Below are 11,978 nucleotides of genomic sequence, written 5' to 3'. Positions count from 1 at the left end.
GGGTTTCACTATGCTAGCCAGGATGGTCTCGATCTCCTGACCTCGTGATTTGCCCATCTCGGCCTCCCAAAGTGCTGGGATTACAGGCTTGAGCCACCGCGCCTGGCCTATTTCTTAGTGTTTAACACAGTTACAAGGAAGATGTGGAAAATTAATAGCCCTGTGTTCTAGAGTTACTGAGTTCTAGAGCCACAGGTAAGGTGGATTTGATGACGATTACAGAAAAACAGTTACATGTGATTCAGGGATCCAACCAAAGGTCTGAGAATAGGTGACCACGGCCTATAAGTCTATGATAGATGTTATCATTCAAAAGAAGCAGGATATAACATAACCAAACATTTGGACAAACCTATGGAAACCCGAACTTATTCTTTCATGTGCAGTACTTGTCAGGAAGCCATCCTCAGTCTAGCGGACAATAGATTTTCTTCGGCCCCTTAACCAGAAGGGTGTTTCCTCAGCCAGGCAGCAGCCCATCTTTTGTGGCTGTGCAGAGCGAGTCACACTAAAGGAAGTGATCAGAGGTCTGCAGTCATCAGTGGAGGTTACTCATATCCTGAAGGGACATCAGTGACCCAGCGGTCTCGGCTCACTGCAACCTCCATCTCCCTGGTTCAAGTGATTCTCCTGCCTCAGTCTCCTGAGGAGCTGGGATTACAGGCACCAACCACCACACCCAGCTAATTTTTGTATTTTTAGTAGAGACCAGGTTTTGCCATGTTGGCCAGGCTGGTCTCAAACTCCTGACCTCAAGGGATCCGCTTGCCTCAGCCTCCCAAAGTGCTGGGATTACAGGCATGAGCCACTGTGCCTGGCCTCAGAGCACTTTAGATGAGGTACAGTGACTGTTCATTTCTCACGGGAAGCTCTCAGGTGCTTCTCATGTTATCAATGCAAGACACAGGGGCTCACCACCTTTCCCCAAAACCCGGGATAGGAATGTGGAGAAATGAATACATCCCATCCACTCCTTCTTGAAGGTACCCCTGACTCATTTTGAAACTGGTCTCTAAGAAGAGTACTGTCTTTAATTAGGCATAATCCACAGAACATGACCCAAGGCAAAGGATGTTTTTGCATGTGTACATGTACAGAAAAATCAAAGGAGATTTTCTTCCTTATGTCTGTCTGAACTTCCAAAAATCTAGAATGAATGTGTATTACTTTTGTAACAGAGAAAAAAAGTTCTGGAAAAATGTTTGGTCGAGGGTGAAGCATCTGATATGAAGATAACTGCACTGAGGGTGTATGTTTCTTCACCTGTCACTGAGGAGTTCACCCCAACATTGTGGGGTTGATATTGTCTCCCTGCATTTGTGTGTGTTTGCTTAGTCAGAATTCAGCCTCACCCACAAAGTGCAGAACATTTCGATCTAACTTTCTTTGCTTTGAAAAGAGTTTCTGTCTAGCTTTTTTATGGCACACAAGAAAAAGAGGAGTGTTTTACCATTTCTATACACTGCGGCTTTTCAAGCACGGCAATAAGAACTAAACATAAGATGCTGCACTAACACCTGTGGAAGACTGTTCCATGGCATGGATGCCAAGTTCTGCCAAGGCCAGCATTTCAGAGCCTTGAATTTGGGAGCTGGAAGCCATTGAGGCCCGGATTTATGATCCTTCTCATGTCTCAACCATCTGCTCCAGGCATGCTCCTGAAATTTATGAAATGCAATTGCTTGAAAGGGTACAGGCCAGGAAGTGCAGGGTTGAAATATTCTACCTGGCCAGAGTCACTGTCGTGTAGACTAATTTAAGGCTTTGCTCATTTTAAAGGGGGCATTTCTCATTCACAACAGAGTACATTCCATGCCATTTGAAGTGTTATAAAGCAGTCAAATCCAGCTTTGAATGTTCAGAAAATATCCTTCACCAAAGGTCATTTTCTATTTCCATCTTTAGGGTTAGTCACTCACGTGGTTCTTATCAGAGTGAAAAACTCCTTTCCTTTTGTCTTCTTTCCCTTCTCTTTTCCCTTTATCTGTTATTGAGCCTGAAGATCACATTAGATTTTCCTTCCAGAAGTTAACTCCACAGTGTCCTTTCTGAGACACCCAGTCATGCAGGGAACCGTTTCTACTCCAGAATCATCAAAGTCAGGTACAGACAATTCTCATAAGCAGTGTCTGTCCAAAGACAGGAGAGAAGAGCCTGCCCACGCCGTTTTGTCTTTCTTCAATAAGGATAATTTGGCTTTCAGACTAATTGTACAGCACAGCTCCTTTTGAAGCATCCAGTGAGAACAGCTCATCCCTCTTACCCACACCACAGCTAGCTCATGAGTCTCAGACTCTCAGGAAACATCTGTTCACCACAAATGTGACCCATTATCAAGTGTGACAAAGAGTGACTGTATGTGCAGAGTATATATAGATTTGTACCCATCAAGGGCAAGAAATAATGTTTCCCTGTAGAAGGAGATATTGAGAAATCACAATATATTTCAGGTTGAATCCAGTCAAAAAATAAGCTATTTCAAATGCTACTTCCTCGAATTTGAATTAAATTCAGGTTAACTCAGTCTTCTGATTTTGCTTTTCAGACTGATAGGTGTGTGTGTGGATAGAATGAGACCCTCAACTTTTATTTAGGGAGAGAATAAAATCTCTCTCAGGTTTCAGAAACATATAATTCCTACAAGATATGAACCCAGACTCACTGGCATAGTTTGGGTATGTGTGGTATTGTTGGTTTTAGCTCTGTTATGATTTGCTTTTAAATATTTATTTTTAAAATATAAATCTTGCTTAAGATTGAAGTCTGCTCTGGAGAAGTAGCTGTTTCTTTTGCTGTTGCTTAATAGAACTGTTGAATCTTGTAGGAAAACAAAAAGATTCTGTTCTATAAATAAGTCATCCTAGTGAAGTATAAAATAATCCCAGAGAGTGCACTGCTACATCATCTTGGTGAGGCTTGAGCTAAAGTTCTGTAGATGTCTGGTAAATTAGGCATTCTAAGAAAGAAGACTATGCAGTTAATTGTATACAAAAATATGTGTCCCTCTAAAAATGCTTAGAAATTAGAGCCTGTGTCATTAAAATGACAAACATCCTGTTTAAAAACTCAAAAATCATTGTCAGTACCTTTACAAATTCCTTTCCATTCATCTATCCCCATGGTGAATATAGCACCTGCCACACCAGAGACACTCAATCACTGTTCTGTTCAGCCCAAGAGATAGCTCTTCCTGGTGGACTACTCTGATTTCCTGGCAGTCACAATGATGACTTAGAATGTTAACTTCCAGGCCAGGCACGGTGGCTCACCTCTGTAATCCCAGCCTTTGGGAGGCCAAAGTGGGTGGATTGTTTTGAGCTCACAAGTTTGAGACCAGCCTGGGCAACATGGCAAAACTCCATCTCTACCAAAAAGAAAAAAAAATGTCAGGCATTGGTGGCTCATGCCTGTAATCCCAATATTCGGGAGCCTGAGGTTGGAGAATTGATTGAGCCCGTGAAACAGAGGTTGCAGTGAGCTGAGATTGCACCACTGCACTCCAGCCTGGGTGACAGAGTGAGAACCTGTCTCAAAAAAAAAAAAAAAAAAAAAAAGTTGATTTCCACTCATTGAAAATGACCAAGCCTGGGCTTAAAGAGCTGCAGGACATCAAACGATGTCCTTAATGCCTTAAATTATCACTATGATGGTTAATTTTAAGTGTCACCTTGATTGGCTTAAGGGACGCCTAGATAGCTGGTGAAGCATTCTTTCTGGGTGTGTCTGTGAGGGTGTTTCCAGAAAAGACTTGCATGTGAGTTGGTGGACTAAGCGGAGAAGATTCACCCTCAACGTGGACAGGCCCCATCCATTTGGCTTTGGACCTGGATAGAACAAAAAGGCAGGTGAATCCACACTCACTCTTGGAGCTGGGACACCCTTTTCTCCTGCTCTTGGACATCAGAATTCCAAGATCTCTGCCCTTTGGACTCTGGAACTTGTACTAGCAGACCCTCAAGTTCTTAAGCCTGCAAGTTCTCAAGCCTTCAGCCTCAAGTTCTCAAGCCTTCAGCCTCAGACTGAGAGTTACAGAATGAGCTCCCCTGGTTCTGAGGTTCCGAGGCCTTTGGACTGGGACTGAGCCATGCTATCAGCATCACTGAGTCTCCAGCTTGTAGATGACCTATCATGGGACTTCCAGCCTCCATAGTTCGTGAGCCAATTCCCTGAATAAATCCCTTCTCATATATCTATAACTCTATCTCTATCTCTATCTACCTATCATCTATCTACCTATGTATCTATCTCCTATTGGTTCTATCTATCTATTTATCTACCTATCTACCTACCTATCTATCTCCTATTGGTTCTATCTATCTATGTATCTATCTATCTATCTATCTATCTATCTATCTATCTATCTATCTCCTATTGGTTCTTCTATCTATCTATCTATCTATCTATCTATCTATCTATCTATAATCTATCTACCTACCTACCTACCTACCTATCTCCTATTGGTCCTGTCTTTCTGGAGAACTCTAATACAACACTTTGCCAAAGTGATTAATTTGTATTCTATAGCCACAGGCAGCATGAGCCATGATAGTCAGGGGCATGGTGACCCCAGGTCTGGGGACTAGTAGAGACAGCATACCCGTTGAATACATATGAGTAAACTGTTTATACTTAAAACTGCTCTAGTCAGCTTGGTGAGTTTATCCAATCAACAAGCATTTTTTAAAATGGAGACCTGGCAGTCTGTTTCATCATGCAGCCAAGAGAATTTCCCAAAGTGATTAAAAACAGAGACGGATGAGAAAAGAATGGTGCTAACAGAAAAGGCACCATCAATTCTTTAAATCATAATTCACCAAATGTGTACTACATTCCAGGCGCTATACTGGGATTACAAAGATAAATGAGACACAGCCTCTGCCCTCAAGAAGTTCATGGAACAGGAGGTGAGACAGGTATGTAAATAGATCGTTGCAATGTGGGAGAGCAGCGATGGAGTGGCAGAGGGACACGCTCCCAGTGTGAGCAGAGCTGACTTAAGGGAAGGATAAGTGTTGACCAGATGTCGGTGGAGACGAGGGATCTCTGGGAAAGGGAGCCAGGAGCACGCTGGAGCTGGCTCAAACCAGCTCAGGAGGGCCACTCGCTAAGTGTTCAGGAATTTTGCCAGCAAGTTGCTACATGTGGCCATTATTAATAATTAAATTATATAAGTTTACAATTAAATAAATTATATTTAAAATAAAGGTTACAAATACTAAAATACAAAATACTAAAGATAATAGATACTAAAAATATATCACTCCCTACTTATTTTACTACCATTTACTATTATCTATGCCCTTGAGGGTTTTTGTTTGTTTGTTTGTTTGTTTTGAGACAGGGTCTCACTCTGTCACCCAAGCTGGAGTGCAGTGGTGTGCTCTCAGCTCACTGCAACCTCTGCCTCCCAGGCTCAAGTGATTCTCCTACCTCAGCTTCTCAAGTATCTGGGACTACAGGCATGCACCACCACATCTGGCTAATTTTTGCATTTTTTTTTTTTGTAGAGATGGGGTTTCGTCATGTTGCCTAGGCTAGTCTCAATCTCCTGGGCTCAAGCAATCCACCTGCCTCAGTCTCCCAAAATGCTGGGATTATAGGTGAAAGCTACCACACCTGGCTGAGGGTTCATTTTAGTTCTATTGTATCTGTAAGGTGGAAATATTGTCTAACGGTGGCTATTCAATATCTCTACCCAACTCCAAGTTCAATGAAGTCGTGTTAGTTAGTTTGAGATTGGCAGTGATGGGAATATTTACACCACAGATGTCAGCAAATGCTAAAGAGCAGAGATTATTCCCCTCACCAGAAGGCCATTTACCAGCAGACAGGGTCAAGGCCATGCAAGATAAACATAGGGAACTCCAAGCTGTGCAGAAAGCTGGGAAAATACATAGGAGGCTGAGGCAGGAGGATCACTGAGGCCAGGAGTTTGAGACTAGCCTGGGCAACACAGTGAGACCCTGTCTTGTAAAAAAAAAGAAACAAATGGTTGGGTGCAGTGGCTCACGCCTGTAATCCCAGCGCTTTGGGAGGCTGAGGCAGGTGGATCATGAGGTCAAGTGATCGAGACCATCCTGGTCAACATGGTGAAACCCCTCTCTACTAAAAATACAAAAAATTAGCCTGGTGTGGTGGTGGGCGCCTGTAGTCCCAGCTACTCGGGAGGCTGAGGTGGAGAATCACTTGAACCCGGTAGGTGGAGGTTGCAGTGAGCCAAGATTGCGCCATTGCACTCCAGCCTGGCGACAGAGTGAGACTCTGTCTCAAAAAAAAAAAAAAGAAAGAAAGAAAGAAAGAAAGAAAGAAAGAAAGAAAGAAAGAAAGAAAGAAAGAAAGAAAGAAAGAAAGAAAAGAAAAGAAAAGACAAAGAAAAAATTAACTAGGTACGGTGGGGCACCTCTGTAATCACAGCTACTCAGGAGGCTGAGGCTGGAGGAGGCTGAGGTTGGAGGATCACTTGAGCTCAGGAATTCAAGGATACAGTGAGTTATGATTGTACCACTGCACTCCAGCCTGGGTGGCAGAGCAGGAAACAGAATCCAGCAAAGAGTAGAGATCAATAAGGTGAAAAGTAACCAAATCCTTGATGACCTCTGAGACCACATGGAAGAGCTGGCACTGGAGACTTTGGAGAACTTGAGGAAGGGAGAGGTCATCTGCCCACAGCAGGGAGGACGGTTGGACTGGAGAGTGGCCAGACCAGAGGCAGGAATTCAGGATGACTCCCTGGCAAGTGGAAGGCACATTCAATGAGAAAAGGTGACCAGTGCAGTGTTCCATATGGGAGTGTGTGCTGTCCAGTTGCAAATCCCCTGGGTAGAAGTATTCGGCAGACAACCACTGTTGAAAGGAAGCTTGGGAGACATCTGGGCTGGGGCCAGGGACCAAACACCAGTGTGGATGGTGGTGAAAGCTTTAGAGTGTGTGAGGTCACCTAGGAGGGTGGAGAGGGAAAAGAACAACTGAGGATGGAGCCAAGGAGGAATCAAGATGCAGACAGATGAGAAGGAGGATGGGGAAGGCACAGCTGGAAACCCTGAAGAGAATGCAGCAGAATGGCAGGCAAGGCAGAAGAGTGTTTCAGGAAGCAGGAGACAGAGAGGGAGACAGGGCAGAGGAAGAGACCTGGAAAAAGGGGAGCAGAGCACAGGCGTTCAATCCCCAGCCCCTAGAAACTCCTAAAAAGACCAAAATAAAAATAGGCCAGGCACGGTGGCTCATGCCTGCAATCCCAGCACTTTGGGAGGCCAAGGGGGACTGGATCACTTGAGGTCAGGAGTTCAAGACCAGCCTGGCCAACATGGCAAAACCCTGTCTCTACTAAAAATACAAAAATTAGCTGGGCATGGTGGCACGCACCTGTTATCCCAGTAACTCAAGAGGCTGAGGCATAAGGATCGCTTGAATCCAGGAAGTGAAGATTGCAGTGAGCCAAGATTATGCCACTGTACTCCAGACTGAGCAACAGAGTGAGACCCTGTCTCAAAAATAAAATAAAATAAAATAAAATACAAATAGGCCAGGCACAGTGGCTCATACCTGCAATCCCAGCACTTTGGGAGGCTGAGGCAGGTGGATCACTTGAGGTCAGGAGTTCAAGACCAGCCTGATCGACATGTTGAAACCCCCTCTCCACCAAAAAATGCAAAAATTAGCCTAGCATGGTGGTGCACACTTGTAGTCCCAGCTACTCGGGAGGCTGAGTCAGAAGAATCACTTGAACCCAGAGGTGGAGGTTGCAGTAAGCTGAGATCAAGCCACCGCACTCCAGCCTGGGCAGCAAGCTGTATAGAAAAAGAAAAAAGAAAAATAAAATCTAGGGATTTGTTCTAGACTTTTATTCTTGATATTAAGATGAGCAGGAACTAGAAGACTCACAATTCAGCTCACTTCAAAGAGTTGTATTTCATGGGATGAAAGTGGAGGGGATCCCACTGAACACTCGGGTTGAGCCCACTGAGGAACAGGAAGCACTCCTTCCTACCTTGGAGGCTGTGGCATTGGAGCCCCAAGCCCAGGAGCAAGTGAGGCAATATAACCTAGAAGTTAAGACCATGAATTCTGGAGTCAGATAGTCTGGGTTTGACTGCTCATTCTGCTCATTATTAGCTTGGATAGTTTTCTTAACTGAGCCCTCAGTTTCCTCATCTATGTTGTGGGAATGATGATAATATATATACTCATAGAGTGATTGTGAGGATTAAACAAGGAAACACACATGCAATGTTCAGAATCAGGCCTGGCACCTGGCTAGTGCCACTGATGGCTATGATCAGGATTGCTGTTAGGACACTCCCAGCCCCAGGCTCGCTGCTACACCCATCTGCCTGATGGATCACTGAACTTATCTCAGTCCATCCTCCAATTCAAGATGGAAAAAGATTATTCTAATTGACTTCGGGTAAACTGTGAGAAATTCATTCACATTATTTTTGGGGGAATGCATAGTCAAGACAGATCTTTCCTCATTCCAAAATAGATTAAGAGGGAAAAACAAACATGTTGTATTAGTCCATTTTCACACTGCTCTGAAGAATTACCAAGACTGAGTAATTAATTTAAAAAAAAGAGGTTTAATGAACTCACAGTTTCCCATGGCTGGGATGCCTCACAATTATGGTGGGGAAACGAAGGAAGAGCAAAGGCATGTCTTACATGGTGGCAGGCAAGTGAGTACATGCAGGGGAACTGCCCTTTATAGAACCATCATACCCCATGAGACTTATTCACTATCATGAGGATAGCACAGGAAAAATCCATGCCCATGATTCAATTACCTCCCACTGTGTCACTCCCATGACACGTGGGAGCTACAATTCAAGATGAGATTTGGGTAGGGACACAGCCAAACCATGTAATTTTGTCCCTGGCCCCTCCCAAATCTCCTTTCCTCACATTTCAAAACACAATCATGCCTCCCCAACAGTTCCCAAAGTCTTAACTTATTCCAGCATTAACCCAAAAATCCAAGTCCTAAGTTTCATCTGAGACAAGGCAAATCTCTTCTGTCTATGAGCCTGTAAAATCAAAAGCAAGTTAGGTATTTCCTAGATACAATGGGGGTACAGACATTGAGTAAATACATCCATTTCAAATGGGAGAAATTGGCAATAAAACAAAGGCGCTACAGGCCCCACCCAAGTCTGAAATCCAATAGGGCAATCATTAAACCTTAAAGTTACAAAATGATCTCCTTTTATTCCATGTCTCACATCCAGGGTGCACTAACACAAGGGTGGGCTCCCATGGCCCTGGGCAGCTCTGCCCCTGTGGCTTCGCTGGGTACAGCCCCCCTTCTGGCTGCTTTCCCAGTTGAGTGTCTGCAGCTTTTCCAGGTGTATGGTGCATGCTGTCAGTGGATCTACCATTCTGGAGTCAGAAGGATGGTGGCCCTCTTCTCACAGCTCCACTAGGCTGTGCCCAGAGGGGACTCAATGTGAGGGTTCCAATCCCACATTTCTTTTCTGCACTGCCCTGGCAGAGGTTCTCCATGAGAGCTCCGCAAACTTCTATTTGGACATCCAGACATTTCCATTCATCCTCTGATGGATGGTGGTTCCCAAACCTCAGTTCTTGACTTCTGTGCACCTGCAGGCTCAATACCATGTAGAAGCTGCTAAGATTTGGGACTTGCACCCTCTGAAGCCACAGTCCAAGTGGTACCTTGGCCCCTTTTAGCCACAGCTGGAGTGGCTGGGACTCACAGCACCAAGTCCCTAGTCTGCACACACTGAGGGCTTGAAATCATTTTTTCCTCCTAGGCCTCTGGGTCTGTGATGGGAGGGGCTGCTGCAAAGTTCTCTGACATGCCCTGAGACATTTCCCCCATTGTCTTGGTGACTAACATTGGGTCTCTTGTTACTTACGCAAATTTCTGCAGCAGGCTTGAATATCTTCCCAGAAAATGGGGTTTTCTTTTCTATTGCATCATCAGTCTGCAAATTTTCCAAACTTTTATTCTCTGCTTCCTCTTGAATACTTTTCTGCTTAGAAATTTCTTCCATCACATACCCTAAACTATCTCTCTCAAGCTCAAAGTCCCACAGATCTCTAGGGCAGGGGCAAAATGCTGCCAATCTATTTGCCAAAGCATAACAAGAGTCACCTTTGCTCCAGTTCCCAACAAGTTCCTCATCTCCATCTGAGACCACCTCAGCTTAGACTTTATTGTCCATATCACTATCAGCATTTTGGTCAAAGCCGTTCAACAAGTCTCTAGGAAGTTCCAAACTTTCCCACATCTTACTGTTTTCTGAGCCGTCTAAGCCTTTAGGAAGTTCTAAACTTTCCCACATTTTCCTGTCTTCTTCTGAGCCTTCCAAACTGTTCCAACCTCTGTCTATTACCCAGTTCCAAAGTCACTTCCACATTTTCAGGTACCTTTACAGCAGCACTGCACTTTACCAGTACCAATTTACTATTTAGTCCATTTTCATACTGCTATGAAGAAATACCAGAGACTGGATAATTGATAAAGAAAAAGAGGTTTATCAGACTCACAGTTCCACGTGGCTGAGGAGGCATCACAATCATGGCAGAGGGCAAAGGAGGAGCACATCTTACATGCCGGCAGGCAAGAAAGCATGTGCAGGGGAACTGCCGCCACCTTCTTCTTTCTTCTTTCTTCTTCCTCTTCTTCTTTTCTTTTGAGACCGAGTCTCGCTCTGTCACCTGGACTGGAGTGCAGTGGAGTGATCTCAGCTCACTGCCACTCCACTCCCAGGTTCAAGCGATTCTCCTGCCTCAGCCTCTGGAGTAGCTGGGGTTACAGGCACGTGCCACCACACCCAGCTAATTTCTGTATTTTCAGCAGACATAGGGCTTCACCATGTTGGTCAGGCTGGTCTCGAACTCCTGACCTCAGGTTATCTGCCCACTTCAGCTTCCCAAAGTGCTGGGATTATAGGCATAAGCCACTATGAACAGCCAGGAACTGCCCTTTATAAAACCATCAGATCTCTAGAGATTTATTCACTATCAAGAGAACAGAATGGAAAAAATTCACCCCCATGATTCAATTACCTCCCACTGGGTCCCTCCAACAACATGTGGGAACTATGGGAGCTACAATTCAAGGTGAGATTTGGGTAGGGATGCAGCCAAACTATATCACATGTAACCTATGCAACTATTCTGTAATGAGAAAATGGATGGATACACATAGCACTCAAGAAGTGTTAAAATTGCATATTTTAAAGAAAAAAGCTACTGTAGAAAATGGAAATACATTTGAACAACACTTAAAACAACATTTAAAGTACAATTGATGGAGGGACAGATAAAAATCTCAGACTCCATGAAATAAAAGGTAAGAATGAGACAAGCCAACAAAGTGATACGAGAGAGTTCACACAGTTAAGAAAATAATGTGACTGGACACGGTGGCTCACATCTGTAATCTCAGCACTTTGGGAGGCCAAGGTGGGCAGATCATCTGAGGTCAGGAGTTTGAGACCAGCCTGGCCAACGTGGTAAAACCCTGTCTCTACTAAAAATACAAAAATTAGCCAGGTGCAGTGGTGTGCGTCTGTAGTCCCAGCTACTTGGGAGGTTGAGGCAGAAGAATTGCTTGAACCTGGAAGGTGGAGGTTGCAGAGAGCAGAGATCAGGCCACTGCACTCTAGCCTGGGTGACAAAAGGAGACTCCATATCAAATAATTATAATAGGCCAGGTGCAGTGGCTCACACCTGTAACCCCAGCACTTTGGGAGTCCGAGCTGGATGGATCACAAGGTCAGGAGATCAAGACCATCCTGGCTAACATGGTTAAACTCCATCTCTACTAAAAATACAAAAAAATTAGCCAGGCGTGGTGGTGGGCGCCTGTAGTCCCAGCTACTCAGGAGGCTGAGGCAGAAGAATGGCGTGAACCGGGGAGGCAGAGCTTGCAGTGAGCCGAGATCGCGCCATTGCATTTCAGCCTGGGTGTCTTGCAACACAGCAAGACTCCGTCTCAAATAATAATAATAATAATG

Source organism: Chlorocebus sabaeus, chromosome 21 (genome assembly GCF_047675955.1).
Source record: "Chlorocebus sabaeus isolate Y175 chromosome 21, mChlSab1.0.hap1, whole genome shotgun sequence".
In the NCBI taxonomy this organism is placed as follows: domain Eukaryota; kingdom Metazoa; phylum Chordata; class Mammalia; order Primates; family Cercopithecidae; genus Chlorocebus; species Chlorocebus sabaeus.
The sequence above is the reverse complement of the archived record's forward strand: the minus strand, read 5'-3'. Positions refer to the sequence as shown.